The following is a 26686-nucleotide window of genomic DNA, read 5'->3' on the forward strand; positions in this document are numbered from 1 at the left end:
AAGGCTGCTATTTCAGAATATACCTGGAAAACTATAGAACAGGGAGAGCTTACCCATCTATACAAAGTATAGGAAAAGCTATCTTATTAAGCCTGTCACTCGGAGTCCAGCATGACACATACTTCAGTGGAAAGGAAACCTTGTACAAGCGCAGAATCTTAAAGAGAACCCTGCTCCTCCAGCACAGGACACAGGAGCCACCATGGAAAAACACTATTTCTTGCATTTCAAGGACTGTGATTTGCAGTGAGTCATAGCTCTCTTCAACTAAGCTTATAGAGCAAGATAGCGATTTCACTGTCTGCATATAGCGGTAAAGACAGCAGCCTGTTCTTTTCCAGCCATTTCTGCCCCAATCCTGGGAGAAGGGGTACAGGCCCCTTTTCAGCTCCACCAGCACCACCAGGAGAAGGACAAGCTGGGGCTGACAGACACACCAAGTCGTCCAGTGGACTCAGTTCCTCCCTACACCCTCTGCAGCTGGAGCAGAAGGGTGTGGAGGAGAGGGACTGACACCGACAGCACGCATCCTACAGGCATTCATGCAGTCGTTGGACCTCTGCTCAGCTGGAACCTCTCTACAGCATGACATTTGGCAGAGACATAATGTACCCTTCCAGAGCACTCAGAGCACGCTCCCTTCCTCACCGTCCTTTGGCTTTCAAGAGCCATTATGTAGCTTAAAGTGTTTTGTGAATGCAGCTTCCTTTACATCTGCTGGTGATGCAAAAACATCAACACCACCACAAAATCCTCTTTAGTGTGGATTGCAGCAGCAGCATCAGCCAGCAACTGTTTCACCCTGTCAGAACAAGGAGCGCTTTGAAGATTCAAAACAACATTAGCAAAAGAAATCAGTTAAGGCAGGAGGGAAGTAGAAGAGAATAAAAAAAAGATCTTGATTGCCTCAAGGACAGAGGGAAGCTGGGTTCACAGGAAAAACAAGCAGGTTAGTAGTAATCAATGATTTTGAAATGCTGGGGGTTTAATTCTCATGATAAAGCCATAGCTTAATTTTTTACTTAATTACATCCTTGTACAAAGATTTTGTGTTTTCTTACATCTTCTTCTGAGGTATCCAATGCTTTTGGTAGTCAGAAATGGGATACTGAATGATACACTGTGAATCTAGGCTCTTCTGACAAGTCGTGTGTTCCTGTCCTATGGAAAGAGGATGGTTTTCCTGAGGGAGCTTGTTTCCAGTCTGTAGAGAGAAAGTTGTCATTGTCAAACCTCAGTAAAAGAGGAAAAAAAGCAGCATATAAGAATGCCTTTGAAATGAAGAATAAAAAGGCACAACAACAAATTCTGCAAGTTAAAGATATGGCAAGTGTAAACAGATACAGCATGTGAGAATAGGCAACATGAAGGAGTCTTCATCTCGTGACGTCTGTAGGTGAATGCTAGATAACTTTCTGCTTCAAAGCAACAGAAGCATACTGAAGATGATGACACTGCAGTCACTTTTAAAAAAAAAAAAAAAAAAAAAGAAAAAATCTATTTCAACAGCTACTGCATTTTGAAACTGTGTTAGCTGGGCAACTTTATTCTTCAACACACGATAGGTAGAGCATACCAAATGTCTAGTAAGACTTTTGAAAGGTCGTGAGCAAATGACAAATCATTTATGTTCCCACTCTTAACATCTAGAAACTGTAATTCCGTAAGCATGAACGTTAAAAGTAATTCTCTATACCTTGAAAGGATTGCAATTTGATATAGATCTGTGATCAATTTAATCATTTACTCAAAGCCCTGTTCTTTTGTTTATACCTTTCATATGATCCTCAGTCTCCAGGTTGATTCCGTGAGGCATATTTTTTACCACCTCAATACTGCAGCAGTAGTGACATTTTGGAGTCTTGTTTGCCCTAAATCACAGTCATGCTGCTTTAGGTTTTAGCAAAGGAGATGCTACAGTCATAGAGCAGACCTCAGTGCTGTGAAACCTGCTGATAAAGGAAGATGCCAGTCGAAGTAACGATGGATACCATATAGACTCCAAAAGGTGTCCCGTCACATAGTGTTGACCCCACATTCAGCTAATCTATTGCCACACAAAACAGGAAGATGTGTCAGCATTTTTTTGATCTTGTCTTATTTTCACCAGGAAAATTGTCACTGATTTCATTTCAACCACTGGATTAAAAGCAATGCAAATATCACCTGGAGCGGAATGGGGCTGTTTCATACAGAAATCCTTGTTGTCAGTTAGGCTTGTGGTATTGGTTTCTCAAGAGGTCTAAAGCTGAGGCTGCTCTACTGATTCCCTGAAGAGTTTCCTTGTCAGTGTCATTATTCTTTATTACTTTGAAGGCAGATCAGACAAAATCCAGCACATCTGCTATCTCACCATTTTGATGGTTTAAGATTAATGGCTGTGATAATAGCCTGCAGTGCAAGTCAAGGCAAGAAATTTTGGAGAGTTCAGTGTCTTCCATAAATCCACATATGGCTGCTTTTTTGATGTAATGAATGCAAATGTTGAACACAGCCAGGTTGAAGTTATGGTGTCCCTGGAGACCCATCCATCCTCAGTTTTCAGCTAGAACGGCAGATTTTACAGAAGTGCTGATGGGACTCCAGACTCCACAAAAGGTGAAGGAGAAAAGAAGAAAAGGAAGGTTTGGTTGCATTTGATATCTTTCTAGTTTATCCTTGGACAGAAGAAAGGGCTTCACCACGTCTCTGCCTTATCATGAGAGCTTATTTCTGTGAGCTCCATGAGCTGGTAGGTGAGTGGCATTCTGAAAAACTAGAGCAGCATAGCACTTGGGTGTGAGGGCAGCAGACCATGAGTAGGGGGACCCAGCTGGAAATCACTGGGTGACAACCGGACGTCTCCCAGCTTGCCAGAGTATAGAGCTGTATGCCCTTTGGTGAAGGGAGGAGACTAGAGAAAAGTTGCATTTTCAGCTCTGAAGAGCTGAAAATGTCTGAGATCCAGGTGTGGTCAAGCATGCAAACCTACTGTATTTCTTTGTCCTGCTGAAGTAAGTCAGGAATATTCAGGCCAGTCAGAGCAATTTGGTATCTAGTCAGGTTGTATTTTAATTCAGTTTTAAAGCAACTCTTCATGGAATTATTCAGAAGATCTATCCAAGAGCAACTAATCAGCAGGTGTAACGCTCCTCACTTGTGGCATTCAACAGAGCACAGGGACTTCCTCAATTATATTATTTCTTAAGACCTAGATAGAAAAACAGTGGTTACCCTTATCACTGAGGAGAGCTTAAGAAACGCATATGGTCTTCACAAATTGCCTTTCTACATAGCGCTTTATTTTTGTTTCTGTGTGTAAACATGGTATAAAGTTTGAGATAGAAAGTGATCAGAAAACTGAGTTGTTAATGTAGAAGCAGTTGAATGAGGAATTATTACCTAACTTTGTCATGTCTTCTAAGTACAGTATGTAGCTTACACAAATTCAGTACAAAAAGTCAAAACTGTCTAAGCATGCCGTCTCTGAAACCAAAACAACAAATAAAATAAATAGAGAAGAATTTGGATGATTGCTCTTATTAAATATACTCCATCAGAATACAAGTAAAAAATTCTCTATAAACAGCACACCAATGGCAATGTCAGATTAATAGCATCATCTAGCAATAAGGTCCAATCTATTAACATTTATTATTTTTTAATTGGTTTTTCTCCACTTTTTCAGGTAACAAAAATACTATTTTTCCTTTATCTTCAGACCCTGAACTCTTTATCTTATTTTAAAAGGCTAAACCACAAAACATGCATAGAGTGAGGATGATTATTCCCAGCAGCAGTTCTGGCAAGTGCAGGTTACAAAGCGTTCATTCTGGTTTTGGCCATTTATTCAATTAGACAGGTAAACAGACTATGAAATTTTTATTACATATGCCTATTCCAGTGATTTGCTAGATTAGCTCTTTTGACATCTGCATTAAAAAAAAGATCCGTTTCTACTCATTAGAACCCTGGGGAAGGATCATTTATGATTAGACTTTGGCTTATTTCTTAAGCTTTTTAAGCTTCCCACATGGAAGGAAATAAAATTAAATGACTTGAATTTGTGCGCTTCCAATCTGGTGGGACTGCTAGCTTATAAGTATAATGAAACTCCTATCTATATATTCTGGTAGAAGTAATCTTACAGGGTATAAGAATCTATCATTTATAACTGAAAGACAAAAGGCTGTTTCTAAAAACAGTAGCTGGGAAATGGAGGAAGAACAGGAACGTAGGAACAGGAAGGCAGCTACCTTGCCCATCATAAATCTTAATACCCATTGATTAAAAAGCATTTGCATATGTAAATCCAAAATATCACAGAAGAAGCATGACTAGCCCCTTTGGTATCACAGGCTACAGTTAAAATATAAAGCCCCAGAAGGGTTACCAACTTGCTTTCAACCCAGTGCAGCATTCAATAGCCCACTGATTTCAGGACAAGAGTACAGTTCCAGTCCTAAATTTGGGAAGCATCAGTTATTACATTTTTAGGCATGCCCAGCATCTTCTTGCTTTCACATGGGTGGTTCCCTCTCCAAAAGAAATGAAATCAAAATGAAACCATAAACCATTGACCAAATATGGTATCTTAAAGGATAAGATCTTAATCTTCCAATTTCATGGTATCACAGAATTTTCAGAGTTGGAAGGGACCTCTAGACATCATCTAGCCCAACTCCCCTGCCAAAGCAGGATTGCCCAGAGCACATCACTCAGGACTGCATCCAGGCAGGGCTTGAAGATCTCCAGAGAAGGGGACTCTACCACCTCCCTGGGCAGCCTGTTCCAGGGCTCTGGCACCCTCACCAGAAAGAAGTTCTTCCTCATTTTTGAATGGAACTTCCCATGTTCCAGCTTGAGCCTGTTGCCCCTTGTCCTATCACTGGAAACCACTGAAAAGATGTGGTCATCTATTGCATGCTTCACCATCTCTACAAAATTTGCATTGGACTCTGGCATGGAGGACGTTGTGCGGGATTTTGGATGCAGGGGCAGAGACACTGTTGGTTCCCAAGAAGACTTTATTTTCTGAAGGTGACTGCCAGGGCTGCAATTCTTCCAGTGCTATCTGCTGGTCTCTTGGAGCCATCTGCTTTGAGAGCTGGTGTCTACTAAACATGACAGCACAGGTCTGTGCTCGGAAAACTTTGCACTGCCTATGGGGCTACAGCTAGACTCCATATGAAGCTAGACTTCTCACAATACCCAGTACTCACCGCTAATAGTACTCAGGAATACTTTAAGCAAAGCCACAGCTGTGTACTTGTTGCTCACAGAGAGTGGAATAAACACCATGACTTGTAGGAATTATTTAGCATCTTGCTTATGTTGTCACCAGACACCTACAGCTTCTTCCAAGATATCTTTTGGGAAAGCCTGAGCAGGTTTTTTCTGCCACTGTTCAATGTCTAGGAGCCCCTGCCTTGGCAGAATTCCTTCATAATTTCCTAAACTCAGATAGATCATGGATATCATTTAAGTCCTTTACAAGCTAAGAAAAGGACAGATTCTTTTCATTACTATGGTACAGATTTATGGCATCTGATTCTTCAAAAAGTATATCTAGGATAAAAATAGGGATCTGAAATTGAGTTACCGCTTCAGGAGAATAACAAAATATCCAGGTGTATTTCTGTTTACAGCAAAGGGAGCACGAGACCAACAGTTTTCTTCTGCTCCCTGAGGCGTGGATCCGTGCCCAGCTCTTCACTTTTCCTCATGGCTCTCTACAGCTATATCCCCTGTTTTCCACACATGCATTGAGCCTGTAACTTAAGCAGAGCTGCCACTGGAATTTTCAGCCGTGCTGCACAGGACCAGTGAAAGTCCAGGCTGCACAGGACCAGTGAAACCAAGGTCTGTGCTGCAGTAACAGAGCTGCAGTCCTTCCTTGCCCCTCCTGCCACAGAAAACACAAATGCTGCTCTTGCATACGCAGTTGCACAAGGGTTGAGGCCACAAGAAGGGTCTCTTCTTTTTGGGTGCAGTGATCCACACACCAATTCCAGCAACACATAGAAAATGAGGAGGACTGACATCTTCCAGGCGTGTGTTCCTACCCCTAGGTGCAGCCATTTAGTGGACCCCATCTGCCCTTTTAGATGCCATTGCTGGACCCAGGTTTCATGTATGAAAGGTGGTTTTCATCTTTCATGGGACAGAGTGTATTCTCAGCAAGTTTGCTGATGATACCAAATTAGACCAGAGGGCTGGCTGACACCCCAGAGGGCTGTGCTGCCATCCAGCGTGACCTGAACAGGCTGGAGAGCTGGGCAGAGAAGAACCTAATGAGGTTCAACAAAGACAAATATAAGGTCCTTCAGCTGGAGAGGAAGAACCCCAGGCACCAATACAGGTTAGGGATGGATCTTCTAGGAAGCACTACTGAGCAGAAAGATCTGGGAGTCCTGGTAGATAGCACACTTTCGTTGCGCCAGCAATGTGCCCTTGTTGCCAAGAGGGCCAATGGCCTGTGTAGGGAAGAGTGTGGCCAGTAGGTTGAGGGAGGTCATTCTCCCTCTCTATTCTGCATTGGTGAGGCCACAACTGGAATCCTGCATCCAGTTCTGGGCTCTCCAGTTCAAGAGGGACAGGGAACTACTGGAGAGAGTCCAGCAAAGGGCAACAAAGATGATTAAGGGATCGGAGCATCTCCCTTACAAGGAAAGGCTCAAGGAGCTGGGACTCTTTAGCCTGGAGAAGAGAAGGCTGAGGGGAGACCTTATCAATGCTTATAAGTATCTAAAGGGTGGGTTGAAGGATGTTGGAGCTGGACTCTTTTCAGTGGTTTCCAGCGACAGGACAAGGGGCAACAGGCACAAGCTGGAACATAGGAAGTTCCACTCAAATATGAGAAAAAACTTCTTTCTGGTGAGGGTGACGGAGACCTGGAACAGGCTGCCCAGGGAGGTTGTGGAGTCCCCTTCTCTGGAGATCTTCAAGACCCGCCTGGTTGCAGTCCTGAGTAATGTGCTCTGGGCAATCCTGCTTTAGCAGGGGAGTTGGACTAGATGATCTCTAGAGGTCCAACTCTGACAATTCCATGATTCCGTGATCCATCTGAACTGTCTTTGGCCTCCCCAACAGGAGCATGGGCTACTTTACCAACAGCATTGACTCGCACCGTTTAAGTATACTTAAACCAGGCCCTGCATTTCATTTACAGATACAGAGATACTCACACACAGAGGGGCATGCATAAGGTAAAGGTATTTACAAAGCCATCTGCAGTACATCCGTACTTCAGTTTAGACCATGTCAGAATGAGCTGTTCCTCAGACTATTTCATGCACTAACTCAAGTGCTCCACTCCACTGTCAATGCAGCTCAGCTGAGGTAGGAGCACACACACTGAGAACAGGGAGCTCAGATAATGCCTTCCTAACAACTCCTAAACAACTTTTCACTTTCAATTGCACCTTCCAAGTTGTGCTCCTGTGACCCTCTCATCTAACGTTGCCCGCAGCAGTCAGTACGTCACCATCGCTGTTATTAACAGGCATTTTGCTAATGCACACCCGGTACTTACTGTAGTCAACTTCAGATGGGAGAATAATAGGCAATCAGACCAAAAGACGCAAAACAGTCTGCTTTATAAAAGACCACTTTGAATTGAATTTTCTATAAGAATTCTTTCACTATCACAACCGGCTAGAATTTTATCTGATTTTCTCACAGTGACTATTTCAGATTTTAGGTTTTCAATCTGGCTGAAGTGTATCAACTAGCCACTGTTCTTCTCCTCATTAGAATTATACTTGGGGCAGGATAAGGATTAACTGCTAAATTTTTGGCTGATGCTTCTTTTTTCTGCCACACCCATCCTAAATTACTCAACCCCCTCCCACATACCCACTATTTAAATTAGTGAAGAAACATTTACCTTTTATTAAAACTGTCATGAGAAGTGCTTGCTTTTCTTAAGAAAATGAAGAGATTGATGAGATCGGTCAAACCCTTTTTTTTTGTTTTGACAAAGAACTAGGAAAATCAGAAGTTTGGCTAAATCTTCATAGCTTTCAAGTATGAAATAATCTGGGAAGGAAAAAAAACAGAAAAACTGCTAAAACACTGTCAGAAAAAAAAATTAAAATGCTAGTACAGAACATCTGAAGATGAAATACAGAAAAAAATGAGGATTTGTTACCATTTCATTTTTGTCTCTTCCTTTCCCTCAAATGCAACTTTCAAAACTCCTGAATCTTATGTCACAATGTCCATTGTGTGCTAATAAATGTCTCTGCATGACCTTGTAAATAGAATAATTTATGAAAATGTGTTTCTCTGCTGCTCAGCTACTCTGCAGCCCACTTCCTTAGTCTGAGTCATAACAGCATAGATTGGAATTAATAAATCCTGATCCCTAATACTGTTTTACCTTTTAACAGCCTACCTTGCAGGGACTGCTATGTCTGAATTTGTTGTAAACAGAAGTATTGGGTATTCTTAATTATGTAATTACATTTGCTTTACCCTCATTGGAATTAAGTAGAATAACTCAAGAAGATAAGGACATACTATGGGGTCTTGGCACATAATATAGCAGAAGGCCTGGGGAAAAAAAGAGTGCATCTCTTATGAAAACCATGACAGCAGTAGCTAGAAGGTAGTCTAGATCAATGTCATCTCAGGATTATGAACTGTAGGAGTGGCTGCTGGGTAGACATGCCCTTAGACAAAGGTGAAAAACTATTACTATTCATGTAGACAATTGCTCTGGTCATCATGATGGATATATACCCTTTCTACAGTTAGGCTGTAACCACAGGCAGTGTTTCTCGAATCATGAAAACCTGTAAGACCCATAGGAGGGAGGAAAACATCCAACAGTGGTCCACAAAATGACCATAAGATAACAAATCCATGCACCCACGCAAGCATAAGCAAGCTGAAAAATTGTTGGGAAAATATTTTTTTTAATTTCAGCACTGTTTTTCTTTGGTTGGAAATGAGAACCATGGTGGCAGCATCACATCAATTGCTCCTTGCATACTTAAATAAAAATTTGATGGTCCTAGGATTTTAAAAGATCCAAACACTTCTCTGCAAAATAAGAGTTATAATTAGTAGTAGTAGCTAAATTGAATTCTTATCCTTCCATGTAGCTCCCTATATAAAGGGAACCATCCACATAAAAATGTCCTTCCAAAACCTCCCATGATGGTTTATACTCTTCTCCGAGGTTTCAGAAGACTTCTGGGTAGGGAAACGATGCAGCAGCTGGCGAGATCATTTCACTGTCCCTAGACATTGCCACCTTTCCAGTTGAATTCCAGGTACTCCCCCAGAAGGTGTAGCAAGATCTTGTACATCTGTCATCACAAAGTTTATTTGTTCACGTATAGGAAACTGTAAAAATACATGAGCTTCCTCCCTGCCTGGAAGTGTAGGAAGGGTTGCTTAACTCCTCAAAAGAAACACAGGCACAAAAGAGTTTGGTTTTTAAGGTGGTTGCTAAGAGAGAAAACTCCTCATTTTCACGCACTTGTCCCTATTTAATGGAGCAGAAGAAAGATCTTTCAAATCTGCTTTTAAGAAGATGAAAAGAGCAAAGGTCTGATTTAACTAATAGAAGGTCAAATTCTTCTTCTGTCATTGTGGTGTAAATCTGGAGTTCTCATGAAATCAGAGCTTTAGCCTGGAAATTTCATACAGAAAAGCCAGTTTATAGAAAAGCACAGAAGAAACTATTGCTGAAACCATGTGTCTTCACTGTCGTCACCAAGTAAAGCAAGAGGATGGAACAATCCTACATTTAAAGAGATCCAAAGTCTGAAAATTTTCCAACCAGTTGAACTAAATACATTCATCTATGAGAACAAGAGCCCTACAGTTCATGCTATTTACCCTTTCTGATTAACAGGCAATAAAAATAAATAACAATAAAATCTACCTAAAGACTCAATGAAAACGGAAAAAGCCTCTCCAGCCCCCTACATGTCTTAAAGTATTTTAGAGGAAGCCATTCCCCTGTCCCACTATAGGGGAGAAGTGTGAACCTTGGTAGCGTTGCTTCTGCTCTCTCCTGTGCGAGAACATTCTGTTCTCATTTTTTACTAGGGAGCTACAAATAGAAGAAAACCAACATTTTCCCTGTGGTTTTCTCTATCTAGGCATAAAGTCCCACCACGTTGTACATGAAAATGCCAGTAAAACTGTACTGTAAACTCTGTGCTTAGGAATATTCTCTGAGTTTCTGATGTTTGAGTCATGAAAAGATAAACATAGAACCAGTGAAAAAGTAGGGCTGGAAGGGATTTCAGAGAAGTCATCCAATTATACTCCTTTGCCCTAAGACAAGAACATCTTTCAGGGTTTTAAAGCCATGTATTAATTGTGATCTATTAAATCAGACTTGTAAACCACTTGTAAACTACCATAAAGAAAAAGTAAATCTTTTTCTGTGTGCAAGCACTGCAGATACTGCAGGGTAGGGTTCATGAACAACACAGCTGCCAAAAGATTGAATACACATTGTCTTGACAGGTCATTGGTGAAGAAAAGCAAGAATACAAAAAATCTTGTGGATACTAAACCCTGTTTACAGGCTTTCTTGCTTACTGCCCTCATTGTAGACATCAGCAACTTCCTAATGGAAAAATAAATTGATTTTTAAGGCTATATCTATCATTTTTATCTGTCTACATTTTCATTACATTATTACTTCTTCCACACACCTCTTCTATCTGTTCCTAGCTCTCCCTGTATACACACTAGATACAGGAAAATATTCCTAAGCCTATTACTGGTACATTCAGTCTCCAGAAAGATGATGAACTAAAGATGATCTCTTCGGTTCAATGACTTTTAAAAAGACAGAGGCTGTGGATCTGTACACTCAGCTTCTATTTCCCTGATCCCTAGCAGCCTGCAGGAGAGGATTATTATTTCAGGGTGGTCCCTCCTCTACCTCTCCTGAGGAATAATTTGTTGTATCCCAAATCACCTCTAAAAGACTTTACGCTTATGTATTCTTAAGGTATTCAAAAAAAGATATTCCTTGACTTCCCTAGGTAGCTTCTTATATTGCTCATCTATCCTTAGTGTAAAAAGTTTCACCCAATGTCTCACCAGGTCTTTTTTCTTCTCTTTAGCTGGAAGCTGCTCTTAACTTTCCCCATGCAGAGGTCATGCAGAATGGTTTACTGCTGTCCCTTATGCAAGTATTTTAGTTCTGGAAAACAGCTTCAGTTCATCTCCCTTCAGCCTTATATTTCTAAGATGAACACAGCGAATTCATTCAACCTTCCCTCATAGGCCCTGTTTCATAAATCTCATTCCTGGTGTTCCCTCCTGCAATCCCTCCAGTTTGTAACCAATATTACTCCAGTCCTCTGCTTACACTGGGACACAGTGCCCCAGCCTCACCAGCGCCCAGGAGTAGGGCATCATTTCCTTCCACATCTGATATTTGATGTTCCTTTCAGTAGATATTTTTATTATAAGTGCTTTCCCCTCCTCCCAAACAACACAGCTGACACAGACTCAGTTCGTGATCTGCTGCATCTCTGTTACTCGCCTTTTCTTTGTTCACTTGATTATTATTTTTTTTGCCTTAAACATAGTACATTGCACTTGTGCTTACTGGATTTCATCTTGCTGATACTGTGCACTTTTTCCAATTTATCAAAATCATATTGAATTTTAAACCCATTACCCATCATGCTCTCAGCCCTTCCCAGCTCCACACCATCTGGATTTGCACAACATTGCCATTTTGTCATTTAAGTCATTAAACAAGACATTATCTCTCTGTTACAATTAACCCTCAGGACAACATTTGCAACATCTTCCCAATATAAGGCAGCAAATATATCCACAGGCCATAAGTCTCTATCACATTCTACAATGCAGTTTATGTCAGTGTCTCATAGCACTGTATCAGGAATCAGTACACCACGTCTTCTCTTTCCCTCATGCCCAGCAAACCAGGCACCCTGTCAGGAAAAAGAGTTAGATTAGACCTGATATTGTAATTAGTGGGAAAATTTGAAGGCTTCAGGCTGCAGAGAGTTTTGGAGTGAACATATTACCAGGTGCTTCTGTTATTGGTTTGTTTGCTGGAGTGGTTTTAGTTTGTTTATTTGCCATTTGTGATTCTTCTATGATCAACTCATAGTTTTCTGCTGTTGAATTCAGAAAACTGAAACATTCTTCCCTTCTGGGACTCAAAAGGAAAGCTCAAGATAAATCTGTAGACAGGTCCTCAGGAGCAGGAATTTCAGTCCTTATGGAACATCTTTCTTCCTTCTACCTCTGCAAAATCCTACTATTGCTGTCAGTAGCACCTGTAGTTCATGGTGCTATGGGTACATCAAGTTCAAGAAGTACCTTTCCACTTCTTGGTCACACGTCCTTCCCACTCAGCTGGTAATGTAAACCTATATTACCTATATTACACACAGCCATGCATTTAGAATCAAAAATTGAAGACAAAGTAAAGATAGAGACAAAATGAGCAAAGATATTGTTGATTAATACAGCTTCCTGAATTATGCCACCAAGAGTAAAAATTACCTTGCAAGTGGCCGGTCGTTACCTCTGAAACACCCTCTGTCCTGTAAATTGTCCTAGCAACTCTCCTAGGAACAGAATTGAAAAATCCTGAGTAATAACTTCCTGATCTCCCAGCACCAAGGTCATCAAAAGAAGTGTCTGGAGTACACAGGATAGGTTGATATCATCACTTTCAGAGACAAGTAGTCAAACACTCATCCTGCAGCATCTATATGTTGCTCAAGGTGCAGGACAAGAAGATAAAGAGATGTCCAATCCAGTGACTAGTATGAATGAGTGGTCTTTGACAGAGCGAGTGCTCCTGCTTTGCAGGGACATAAAGATACTTGGTCTCTACCCCACACCTGCCTGAGAGGACGCTTTCTGTTCATCCCCATCTCATAGAATCATAGAATCACAGAATCCTTCAGGTTGGAAGAGACCCTTGGGATCATCGAGTCCAACCATCTACCCTACTCTGCAAAGTCCTCCCCTACACCATATCCCTCAGTCTCCTCCCAGTCCTTTCCATTTCAGTCATCTTAGCACAGCCCTCAGCCCCAGCAGTCTCAGAGCACGGAAATGCAGTTGTCACAGAACCGCGTTTCTGTGCTTCTCTGTGGCTCCCATCATTTTGATTCAATTACACTTCGGTGCATAGATAAGAAGTATCAGCAGGAATTGGCTTCTAATTCTGTCACTTATGACAGAACTGCTATTTGCTGCATTGTGTGCACCAAGCAGCCTTGCTTTATTGCAGTTCTTTTTTATGATGATCTGGGACAAGCTTTATCAACAAAACAACTAAATTCCTGTTCTCTCATCTTTCTTTATGATCTGAAAGAAAATTGGCACTTGATATGTCTAAAATAAGTTCCATAATGGCAGCAAAACTGCTTAAATACATTCAGTGTGCTGAAAATATCAGATAAATGGCAGGCTTGGCTCATGTTAACAAGCTTTGCACTTTTTGTGTTCTTTTCATCTGTGACAAAATTCAGCACTTACCAGCCATTAAGGTTGCATTGTGGAAGTCAAAAATGCAGACAGATATTCTGAGAGAATTTTAATCATATAATCACTGTACAAGACATTCAAATACTGTATGCTCAGATTATCTTTTTTATGTTTTTTCTCCTCTTAACAAAACTCGCACATAGACAAAATCAAGAATTATAAGTGACAAGATTTTATTTAAGTTCATCAAAACAGCTGTTTCGAAGACGGCAGGACCGATGGCATTTTCAAGCAACACCAACCAAAAAGGTCATACCCTAAAGGAGTGAGAGAAGATACACGTGATATACACGTGATGAGATGTTTTCAAACTCCAGAAATCTACAAATGATGCCAGAGGTGATTTGAGCAACTGTATTACACCAGTCTGCATGAGCAGGCGCTGGATATGTCACTCCTTAATTGCTGACATGCAGAATTAAACCTTCCTGAAGTGAACATGGCAATTGTCCCCTCATGCAGTTACTATCTCTGGTTCAGGCAGTCAGTATGGTGGTATATAGCAACTCCTTCCTATGGACCTGGCTCACAGGGCAGCAATTCGCTGTTCCAGGGCCCTGCATAAAGGAAATAATAAAACAGGATCCTCAGAAGAGCTCAGGCAGTCTAAATGCAAGGAAAACCACGGGAAGGGTTGCTGAGGGAGGACAGGAGGAGGAGCGCGTGAGGTTGCTCTGCTCAGCTCCTCAGCCTCCTGGCTGCCTGCCACCCTGCAAACTATTAAATTCTTTAATACAGCACCCATAAAAACCAACAAGAAAGGATGGAGAAGTGCAAGATGAGTAGGAAAATGCCACATACCCTGTCAGCAACCTTCAGTTGTGTAAGATTTTTATCTTTATGAAAAACAAAGCTTCATCTCTGTTTCAATCAGTTCATCGCCACATGGAAAGCACGGAGGTGTCATCCTTGGATGCACAATGAAAGGATGTAAATGAAAAAAAAAAAAAAAAGAGGTTGGATTCAGTTTAGGCTGTCCCATTTCAAGTTATCAGTGGGTTTCTGGGCCTGCCAATTCAAAATGGAGTTACTTCTGAAAATTGGATTTCTGAAAAATTACAAACTAGAAGAATGATTTTCTCATGCTAGTCATATCTGAAATTCAAACCAAACAGAAAGTAATCTTAGGTTTGGTGAATTGTATTAGGAAAACAAAAAGAGAATCTTTCTCACGGCCTGAATTTTCACGCTTCAGGAACTGGAAAGAATAGAGCCCTTTCCAAAAAAACAAAACCAAAAGTCTCTCAAAATCCACAACTAAAAATTTTTCTCAATAAGGAAAAAGAGCAAACACTAGAAAGATCACAGGATAGGCTATTTAAATATCCTTTTCAATAAAATGGAAAAAAAAGGTAGATAATCTTCAGAATATTCTTGATTTCCAGAGCTCACAATCTCTTCCCCTAAAGAAAGGAGCCAGATATTAAAAATTTCTCCAGGAATAGGTGCCTCTTGCAGTTTTTCTTCAGAGCATTTAAAAGGCCAGTTACTTCACCTAAATCATGAGCAGAGCTACTCGGAAAGGCTTTCTAGCAAAACTATGGCTGTTTGCTGAACACAAATATGTGGCTTTCACAACCTGGCACCTGCAACAAAAGCAAGAGCCAACTTGTGTTATCAAAATGTTCATGAGACAAATACCTGTTAGGGATCAGAGGGACAGAAAACCTGAACCATTCCTGGCTGTGAGTTTGCTGGGTCTCAGATTTATTATTCTGTAAGAGTGCTTTCCATTCTGAGATCTCAGTATTTATTAATCTTAACTGATCAATCATTACAACATCCTGGTACTATGAGACTGTGAAAAACTACAACTGAGGTAGGAGTGAAGAGAAATTCCTTTTCTGCTATGATTTCAGAAGTTATCTTTGTTTCCTGGGTTGACATGAGCACTAAGACAAAAAGACACACTTTGTCTTTCTTAGAAGTACATTTTTTTAGATCCCTGTCACAGCACTGCAGCATGTCTTTATAGGACTGTTTTTAGCCAATGGCATGAGTTATATCAGGTGTTAGTTTCATCTTCATTTTCTTTAAACTGGATGATTTTTTTCCATAAGGATTCCTAAGAAGTCTGTTCACATTATAACAAATGTCAGTGAACATCCATGAGTCACTGCTCATTTGCTCAGGCTATTGGCCTCTGGCTATCTCAGCTCTTGACATATTAGCCACATGAAAATATATGCTCCCATTCCTAATGCATTTCTAGAAACACATCTCTATCTGACTCTTCTGGTTAACAATCTCACATCTCATTCGGTAGCTTCTTGAAAATTATCGGAATTACAGAAGGAAGGTTTTTTTCATGGAGGGTATATTTAAACCCTTCTGCTTTAATCCAGAACAAGCCCAAAGAAAGGCAGAACTAGCTGAGATTTACAAAAACACACCTGAAATAAACATTCTGCCTTTTTTATGTCTATAGCCAGAAGGGTAAGAAAACAGATGGGATAAACCTATGTATTTACTTTAAATTTCATTCAATATTCAAGGTGCTCCAAAACAAGGGAAACAAGCTGTGCCATAATTTTTAATTCTTGTTTTGCCTGAAATTCCTGGTCTAAGAACCAGGTTGAAAGAATGCATGAAATTCTAACTTGCATGGCATGTGGTCACACTCCCCTCTTGGTTTCCTTCAAGTAACGCCATTGACTGTAACCTCTGGCTCACAACCAGTCTAGAATTTCACTTTTCACAACATGGAAAATGTAACACATAGCTTTTTCTATTTTTCCTTTGAATGGCAGAATTTCATGTTTTCTGTTGTACTCTTTCATGTATAGCCATCACACTTTACTTCACCTGATCATGACTGAGCACACTGAATAGCTGTCTTCCCATCAGATTTGCAAGAAGCACAGAAAAGTGTTATTGATTCCCAGTACATGTAGATAGACTGGATGTAGGAAAATATTTTGAAGAGTAAGAAAAGCATTTTATTATAAGAATAGATGACTCGGAGAACCAAGATCAATTTTTTTTGTTTTGTTTTACCATGCTCACCATGAAGAAAAAGGGGGAAAAAACTGTAAAGAAAATTTAAGTTTAAATCTGGATGTGAACTGAAGTTAGTTCATACTCAATTTGTGCTTAGACTTCTGATTTCTAAGTAAAACTCTGCTGCAAGTGCTGTCACCATATGCTTCCACTCACTCATCCTAAACTGGACTCAGAAGTACCCACATATGCACGATGCACAGCAAATCCTCCAGTTTAGACACTGCTGTGGAACTTTGAACAAACTCTATTTCGTTTACGTTTGAACTGATTTTCCATGTATACCCCAGATTCACCTGCCTTCAAACAGGGAGATGTTTCATTAGCAGGGACACGTTCCCAAGGCAAGCAGAGTGGCAGGTGATGGAGCAGAGTCATGCCAGGGGACCTCAGATATGGACACATGTGAGGTTCCCCAGCACATCACAGACATACGTACATCTTGTCCCCAAATCCTTACAGCTGCCTATGTGATGGTCAGGAGTCTCAGGGAAGACATGAGATCTCAGCACTGTGGCAAGTAACCACGAGTTACTGCATCCTTATTCTTCCCCTCTTTTCTTTCCCCTTCCCAACAGTAAAGCCATATTTGTGATCAATGGTAATTTGCAAAACCACACTTTCAGTTGTCAGCCACCTAATCGTAATCTTTTTAATGGTCAGGAGAAAAGACAGACCCATGGGGTTAAAGTACTGGCTGGGAACTGGATTTCATGTAGATTTACTGCATAACTGTGAGGAATTTGGTTACTTAGTAAGCATGAAGTTCTTATCTACCAGAGACATCAGAAGCACATACATAACAGGTTATTTTAGGGTCTACTTATTTAGATTTTACAAAATCTAATCAGCATAATGATATGGTGTTGAAGCAAGGACCATAATTCGGACAGGAAGAAATGTACTTGTTTTATTATAATAATAAAACTGGTTTGTCCCTGGAACTGTGCAAGATGCAAAAAATATTGAATTATTGCAGGTTCAAAACCACACTATTTCTTGGAGAGAAAATGAAATTATTAGGTAAGCTCCATTATTCAATATTGAAAAAGCAACAAGAAAAGTAAAACTGGAAGTATAAGAAAATTTTCAAAATAAGTGTTGTTTGAATACTGCGGAATGTCATTAACTTCAAAAGTTAGGATTTTCCTGGCATGAATGGTGTGCCAGTTGTGTGATATCAATTGAAACAGAGTGGTATGGCAGTTAGCTATGGTATTCTATGTTTTCTTTGCCACGCTGCTGGTGTTCTCAGGGTTACAAAATCTGAATTCTCTCCTTATATACCCCCTCGGGATCTGTATGGAGCTGCTAGGAGTAGTCTTTGACAGTTGTGCCCCTTTTGTTTCTGAATTCCTTTACTCAGCTTGCTCAGTTCCACTGGCGCCCCAGGATTTGGGAAAGCTGTACTATCAGTGTGAGTTTTCTTTCCAACACGCAGCCTTCTTGTTCTTCCTTGCAGCTGTGAAGAACAACACTCAGCATCCCTACTGACTTTTGAGAAGATGGGACAGAGTAAGATGTCTTTGCTGCATGACAGGTACTTGCATGATAGGGGTGATTTGGACCACAGACTCCCCAGGACTCCATTCAATTCAGCGCTACCTTCTCAAGGTGCCAGCATCAGAGATGGGTTTTATGCAGCTCAGCACTTCAATCTTCTCACCTGCAGCCTATTCCTACACTCAGCAGGGTGCAAGGCTGCAGCACCAACAAGAACCCGTGTTTGCATGTGGTTATGCCTTTCTCATCTCAAAAATTCTTCATTCCTTGCTCTGTGTGCTGCAGAGAAAGTCTCCTATGACTGAGAGCTTTTCTATATACACTTAAACGTTGCTAGCAAGCCAGTACTTGTTAAAAGCTGATCAAAAATCAAAAGTTTGGCATTAAAACAGTGACTAGAAGACAGCAAAGATTTTTCTTAGATGTGCTAATATTTGTCCGCTTTGTAAATTAGCATCCTGGGCAATTGTTCCTAGGCAAGGACAGGAATATTTAGTAGCAATTTTACAGAGCCTGTAGTATCTGGGGTGGCTTAAAATACATTTGGCTGGCTATTGGCTGCCTTGCCCAACCAGCAGCTCAGGAAAAATTGTAGTGAATCATCACTGAAGTCAATGCATTCAGATGCAATCTTATTCTGTAATGTCCTTGCATGTTTACTCAGCACAGTCTAATGGATGTTAGAATTTTGCCATAAAAATATGTGGAATTGTCCTGCTGTGTTCCAAGACAGTTTTAATTATTATTAATTGCATCTCTTCCCTCTTTTGGTTTAACCCCAGCCAGTAACTAGGACGATGCAGCCGCTCTCTTACGCTCCCCAAGGCATGACGCAGGAGAGAATCAGAAGAGAGAAAGTGAGAAAATTCATGGGTTGAGACAAAGGCAGTTTAATAAGTGAAGCAAAAGTCACACACGCAGAACAAAACAAGGAATTCCTCCACTACTTCCCATCATCAGGCAGATGTTCAGCCATGTGCAGGAAAGCAGTGTTCCATCACGGAAATGGCTACTTGAGAAGATAAATGTCATAACTCTGAACATCTCCCCCTCCTTCTTCTCCCAGCTTTATATACTGAGCATGATGTCCTAGGGTATGGAATATCACTTTGGTCTGTTGGGGTCAAGTAATATGGGGCAAGAAACATGTGTACAAAGGAGAAATTACAGAAGCGGCCCATGTTTCCAAAAATAACTATATAGTACCAGGCAGTGCTTGAATATTAGGAAGGAGATAGACAAAACCCATTGTAGTAATTTACTGTTCACTTTTAATAAAGGAGATTCTAATCTTAAAAGATGTTTCGTCCTCTGAAACAAGCTGCTCTGAGTCCCTCATAACTTGAACTTGTTATGGTAGTAATAGATTATTATCACTATAGTAGTAATGTTTTCAAGCCCCTTTTCTCCTCTGTGTTTAAATATTTGAATTCTCTTGAATCTCAAGCAAAGCACAAAGTATCCAGTTTCCCCCATGAAATATTCATGTTATGGGTTAGAAAAGACAAAAAACCTAAACAACTGTACAGGAGGGATCATAAACCTGGACTTATAACCACATTGTAACAAGCACAGGGAAAAATAAATGCATCAGTAAAGAAACAACAACAAAATTTCCCAAAGAAAAGGGGCCAAACCTTCAGCTAATGTGAACTGCAGCTGCATTAATGTCAATGGATCTATGCCTGTGCACACCAGCAGAAAATACGGTTCCGGATCTCTGCTTCTCCTGGAGAGGGCCATATGGTAAGCCTTCACATGACTGAGTCCTCTTCAGAAATGAACGATTGTGTTTAGCTAACTTTATACGTACGAGTTTCCTGTCTGTGACTTGAGTAACATCCATGAATAATTCATGATGGAAAATTACAGTTTTACAGTGCTTGTCCATCATTTTACCACCAGGCTTGTACTCAGCATACTCATATAACATCGCTTCTAAGTCAGGCGAGGCAACATACCTCCCATGTAAGAAGTAATTGTTTGGGTAACACCTGATGTCTGCAATGCCTTTCTCATAAATGTGCTTGAATTTTGGCAACACAGTAAAGACAAAAGGCTGAGAATGAAGAGAGGAATTCCAGACCCAGCTGACTTCCATTAAACCTTTTGTGTGCAGAGATATTCAGCAAAGTACCTGCAGAGCCTTCAGCTGCAGCAATAGTGCAGGCAGGTGTGAAGGAGACCAATGTGTCACCCCCCTGCCCAGACATCTACCAGCCTTGATGGAAGTTGAAATAGCAATGTCCAGAGCCTGGTCAGAGCTCACGATACCTTTGCTAAGCATGAAGACACATGGTATGTCAGTAGCAGAGACTCAGGACCAGATCCACTGCTCCATCCCACTGCTCTAATACATTCCATTGGCACACAACAGCCATTAATCCACTATATGTGCAATTTAATTAATGCATAGCTTTTTAGCATGGTGGTGAATACAACTTATTGTCACCTAAATTGTCTGAGAGACGTTTTTTGCCGGCTCTTTCTCGTAGTCAGGATCACCTGTGACACAGGGCAAAGGACAGCACTGCCCAGAGGGCTTCCTCTTTGCAAAAAGTATCACTTATTTCACTCAGTTAATTACAGCAGACAACCTGATTCTTAATGCACAGGCTTTTAGACAAAATGCACACGTTTTCTTCCTGCCTCTTTAATTGCAGAGCATGCCATTCCTCTGGTATCTATCACTTTTGTCTCTTTTGTACTGTTACCACAGGGTATCCATAAACCCCTTCTCTGGCTGTCAGTATGCTTATTCTGAATTTTCAGCTGCAGCCATGTTGCTGTTTGTCAGTTTGCAAAAATAGAGATTTTCCAGTGTGCTACATAACTTCAAAGTGATAATTTTTTGATTGTGGTGTTGTTTGGTTTTAGTATTTTTGGGGTTTTTTTTCCTCTCCTAAGACATTGGCCTTTAGAGCTAAAGTACAATTTTTCAAAATCAATTAGTAATTTTGGGCTCTCCATTTTAGTGCTTCCCGCATCAGATACATCAATACTACCTCATTTTCTGAAAGAGCTCAGTATTCAACCTTGGAAAAACGAACTTTCAGGATAACTAGTCACTAATCCTCGGTTCTTATTTTACTAGCCCCTCAGCCACAAAGCTCTTACTCAGAGAAAGAGAGAAAGCATCTGGATTTGTTTCTTTAATGACATATTCATTTACTCATCAAAGAAAAAAAGATGCGAATCAAGACAGGAGGAAAAACAAGTAGCAGCAATGAACTGTGAGTCAGACTATACTGAGCCTGAGAGGAATGACTGTCTGGAATTGGGGCTCCACTGAATCTAATCCATCAGAGATTGATGAAGAACACCCTCATTATTGCCTACAAGAATTTTTCTAAAAGGATTTTAAACCAAAATTCAGATTTGAGAAGGAGGAAGTTGGTGAGTCATACGGTTTTAATAAATCAACTTTCACTGTGACTTTGTAGGATGATCTTACTTTCTCTTGCTTTGAATTAATGAAAGGAACTCAGCCGTCCTTGACAACAGCCTGTTAGGACTCTAAGATATACCTTTTTATCCAAGATATAAATTTTTTATCCAAGATCTTTAAAAATTACCATCTATTTTGCACTATTCAGACAAATTAAACTTTGGTAGACTGTTTCTTTTCAAAAGTAACCTGCAGAGACTTTTTTATGTCTGGATCTGTATGCTGGAGAGCCTGGAGTACCAACCATCAGGAAAAGCAAGATTCTCTGCCTGAGCCTGACCTTCAAGGAAGAACTGATAATCAGAGATCACCATCCTTCCCCTCCAGTTGCAAATGTTCAACAAAGCAAAATATCAGAGAGAAAAACAGATGTTATGAGAGACATGGGTATTACAAAAATTCTTTGCAATAGCCAGGTGGATTTCATCCCCAACAAGCAGACCCGGGAAATGACCAACTGGCAGATCATCTCCAGAAGAACTAGTAGGAAACTGACTGTGTTTGAAGCAGATGCTCTGAGTATTAATAGGCAAACTCCTACCTCCAGCTGTCAAGTCAGGACCCAATGTGAAGGAAACAAGGGTGCCCCAAAGAAACTCAGATGAGACCTTTACAGAATAATGAAGGGTACAGAGAGCAAAGGGCCTATGCAGGAAATGGAAAATAGGGAGAATTGGAAGAGTTTGGGGTTTTTCCCTGCAAGCTGGAATTGTTGTGAGAGCAATGAAGGAATGCACTTCTTTCAAAATTTTCAGGAAAGAGAATTATGGTGATTCTCTGTGAAGGCTGTATAACAACTTATGGAGCAAAATTCATGGTGAATAATATACTCTTAAAACACTTTATGATTCTTTTTGAAGACCTAATGTCTCTCAGTTACCTTTACTAAGACAGTTCTTCAAAATTGTAATGCCAATGATAAATGTTCTCCTGCAGGAGCTTCAGGTTGATGAGATCCAGGTAAAGCACAATTAAAGGACCCTTATCACATTTTATTTTAACCTTATTATCAGCAGACATTGACAAAATTAGATCTTCAGGTAATTAACATAGTCTATACCAAGAATTATTTTTTTTTATGAACATCCCAATTAGCAATGTCTATCTTTAAAGTTAGTTCCCACAAAAATGTCTGGCTCAACAGATCAAAAAGATCAGTTCCCACAAAAATGTCTGGCTCAACAGATCAAAAAGATTTTATGCATAGAAGCATAAGCTAGTTTCTCTTATTCAGAAAGTTATATTCAGAAGGAAGTTATGTTCAGAAACTGTTATATCTGTTATATTACATATAAATCACATTAGTTTATTAATTTCCACTGCCGGATACCTTTATAACATTGAACTAGCAGAAGCCAAACAGAGCTTTACAATGATTTTCATACCTACAAAGAGTTGAAATTTCTACTAAGAGAGGATACATTATCCCTGTTAAAGGAAGGAAACAGGATTTCATATCCTGTTCATTTGCAATTCCCAGAACTGAGCTCAGATAATAAAATAAAGGCCAAGTAGTTAGTCAAGGCTCTATGCAAATTATAGCATAATAAACTTCCAAACTCCCTTGTTTTATAGTTTAGAAGAGAAAAATTGAGGAATCCTTGCATAAAATCAGAAAGGAAATGAAAATAGATACAAGCTGCATGAGTGGCTCTTCAAAAGTTCACTTCAGACTGGAAAAGGAATCTCACTTCATACCTCATTATCATAATGGTCAAAGTAACTAAAACCAATTCTAAAAGATGCCAAAACCCTATGCCCTATATAGAGGAGCCAAAACAGACCATGACTAAAGGCTTTTGAAGATCCTTCTTCTGAGCATCTCCTCTCAATGTGTGGGATACAGGAATGGTTGGATTGAAGTTAACAGGACTATTTGTGTTCCCAGTTATGCACCTGGATAAGCACCTGGGTGAATTGAGACTTCACAGTTTAGCCATGATGAAGTCAGTTCTGATTTGTGTTCCTTGCCGATGAAATATACATAACTCCGTCCATTTCAGGTCCTGAAAAAGCTGAATTTACTCAAACAACAAAGGTGAACCTAACTTGCAGAAGTCAAACTTATATAATATGTATGTTTAGGAGACTTCTAATTCCACTACTGAGCATCCTAATCCACCTGTCAAACAGTAACTCTTCCAGGACTATCTGTGCTCGTGGTTAGAAAAGGACTAAATTATTAAGCAGTCTCATATAGGTTGGGCAGAAACAGAGCATTAAAAAAATATATAGGTTTCATGTAAAGAACAAGTCTTGGAAGTTTGCGGGTTTCCTCTTTTTTTCTTGAAAGTGAAACCAAACCCACCATCCTAGCCAGATGGGTAATATCTGCCCACCATTTCCCAGGAACCTCCCTCCAGCTACCAGGACCTTCCCAAACCAACAAAGCAACTGCACAAGGATATTGCCAAACTACCTCAATGCCTTTGGGTGCATCCTTCTGCTCCCATGGACCAGGGTAGTTATTCCTCTCTTGGGTTTACTTTCTTTCCCCTGGAGCTAAAACCACTGGTCTTCCCATGGTCACTGTGACCAAGGCTGCCCTCTACCCATAATTCTTTGCCTTGCTAAACTCCAAGGATACAACATCCACGGCTCTTTCCTTATCACCAGAGCCAAACAGCCAAAAAAAAAGGCGGTCAGCGTAGTCCGACATGATTTGCTTCATATTTCCAAACTTGCTGTTGCCTAGAAGTATTTGCTGTCGTCAAGCTTGGGGGAAAATATCAGTATTCCAGCCTTCTTGGATGGTAATGACCTTGCCTTTTTTTTTTTTTTTCTTTTTTTTGGATGTCATTTCCTTTTTGTTTATAAGCCAGTGTCTTCTCTCAGTATTTCACCTTGATTCATGAACTTGTTTGGGGAGTTCCATTTTTAGATTAGGTGCTGAATGCCGTCCCTTAGCTACACTGAAGGTAACTGGAAGAGTTAGAGCTTTGCTTTAATAGTGAAATGTTCAGGTTTGGAAAAGAAAAAGGTTAAAAAAAGAAAGGTCTTCTAATACATGACCACTACACACCTTCCATAACTGGGAGCTCCCTCCATAAAGTGTCAGAAATTGAATAGGAAATATTTTAGTAAAATAAAAACCAAACTAAACTCCAAACTCTTTCCAGTGTCTGACACACACACTCTGCTCAGTACTATGTCCCAGGAGCTCTGATGTTTTAAAATATTCATCTATTATGAAATTCCACAAGTTAATATTGACATTCTTCATCTGGGTGTCTGAAAGTTGACTTTTAAGTAAAAATCTCTTAACTGTTGGAAGGGATTCTAGCGATTTCGGAAGTTGTGGAAAGATGTAAAGTTCTCTCAGGGTTTATGTACTTAACAGTAAATTCAAAGTGCTGCCTCTTCACACTCCCAGGTGCGTAAATTTTTATTCTAATCTTTAAACTCAAGGTATTCTGGTCTTATGACAAACCCTAAAAGCATAAAGTAAGTGCAATGTATAGATCAGTGTAATGCTAGCATTTGCAGTTCCTCTGTTGCTACTAAAGCACTGTCCCTATAAATCATACTACTGCCGAGTCATCATTCCTCTAATTAATTGGCCTATTAACTAGGCCTGTCCAGATTAAACGACTCAAAATCCACTGTTGCCTCTCTACAGTGAGCGAGAATATCTTGGTAATCCCAATACTAACACACGTCTGGCATTGGTCTGAAGTTAAAAAAAAAAATAATTTAATGGAGATACTGTTATGGAGGATCTCAGTTCAGTCCTTGTAATCATGGATGGGTGACAATCAGTCAGGATGTGAGAGCTGCATAAGCATCTCAGGCACCTTCGGGAATTTGATCCTCAGCCCCTTGAATGACACAGCACAAGGAGATCTCCCTCCTAAAAAATAACATGGTGTGGGAGAAACACATTCAACCCATGCAATTCTTCCGTTGCAGAAAAGGCTGCTATGTTGTGAAGATCATTGAATAAAAAGACAAGCAGAGAGACAATGAGGAAAAAAAAGGAAAACTACTGGGGTCTTAAAGAAGACTCAGATAGCATGGGGAAAATTGCTTAGATAAGCTTAAACATGTCCCAGAATAGGCTAGAAATAAATAATATTTACAACAGGAGTCCATTCTTTTGCCATTTTCTAAGTTAATAGGCTTGGGATTGATTTTGCTCATGTGCCTTTTATGTCTAACACAATGTGTTAGTAGACTAAAAATATGTTTTGTATAGTGTGTTTCAGACACAAAAATACTCCAGAAATTTTCAGGCATACTTCACACAGCTGCAAAAATTGAGTGAGCACATTCTCGTTTGTGCAACTTCACTCTCATGTCAGTTGGAGTTGAAGTACTAACTTGGTTCAGGTTTGCAGAGTGGCAGCGAGCTGATATATGAGTTTCAGACAAGATATGAAAAGAGACATTACTGTCTGAGGGGAGACTACTGATGGTGCTTGGCAGGGGCAGAAGATTTTAAGACAAAGTGCTAAAAGATCTTAGACTGTGGAGATGCATACAATAACAGAACAAGTGCAGAAATGGAAAGAAACAGAATCATAGGTGCGGGTTGTAGGGGACTTTAAAGGTCATTGCATTCCAGCCCCCCTGCTATGGGCAGGGACATCTCCCACTAGACCAGGTTGCTCAAAGCCCCATCCAGCCTGGTCTTGAAAGAAGCAGAAGAGAACGAAACAACAGGCTGACAAGCTCAGCTACAGCAAGTCTCTATTGTGTTTTGAAAATATATACAGACATACTTTTTCTTAAGTGAGGAAATATGTGACCATCCCCACCCCCCAAGGCGCTCCTAGGTTCATCAGAGCTGGGGCAGCAGTAAAGTGATATTCTGAAATGCCTATGAAATCAGTGTACCGTGATTGACCAACTGATTGATTGATCGATTGTTTGATTAATGAACTTATTTAGGTTATATCATCGATCTGATTTCCATCACTGAACTCCAAAATCTAAATGTCATGTTCAGACACCTAGATGGAGAGAACTCTGGGAACCCGGAAGATGACCGTAGCAGCAGGAGATAAAAACATAACCACCAGCAGGGAGCAAAACCACCTATTGTATTTCTATGTGAAGGGTACAAAAAAAGCATGGATCAGGGAACGAGTACAATTTTTATTAGTTCAGGTTTTTGTCTTGCCTTCCTCTGAGGAATTGTCATGTGGAACTTATTAAGGATAAAGCAAAAAAGATTCATAGAAATTCAACAAGTTCTATAAAAGAGGCTTTAGACATATTTGTGGGGATTTAACATAA

At 40.2% G+C, this 26686-nt stretch overlaps 1 long non-coding RNA gene across 1 annotated transcript; it reads left to right on the forward strand.

The window, feature by feature from the left end:
- Window positions 1–733: 733 nt before the first annotated feature.
- Window positions 734–19240, forward strand: LOC106893790. The gene is made up of 3 exons (XR_001413166.1): window positions 734–949; window positions 17960–18037; window positions 18783–19240. It is a non-coding gene; the product is annotated as an uncharacterized LOC106893790 (long non-coding RNA).
- Window positions 19241–26686: the final 7446 nt, after the last annotated feature.

Source organism: Calidris pugnax, unplaced genomic scaffold, assembly GCF_001431845.1.
Source record: "Calidris pugnax isolate Ruff unplaced genomic scaffold, ASM143184v1 scaffold216, whole genome shotgun sequence".
NCBI classification, from domain to species: domain Eukaryota; kingdom Metazoa; phylum Chordata; class Aves; order Charadriiformes; family Scolopacidae; genus Calidris; species Calidris pugnax.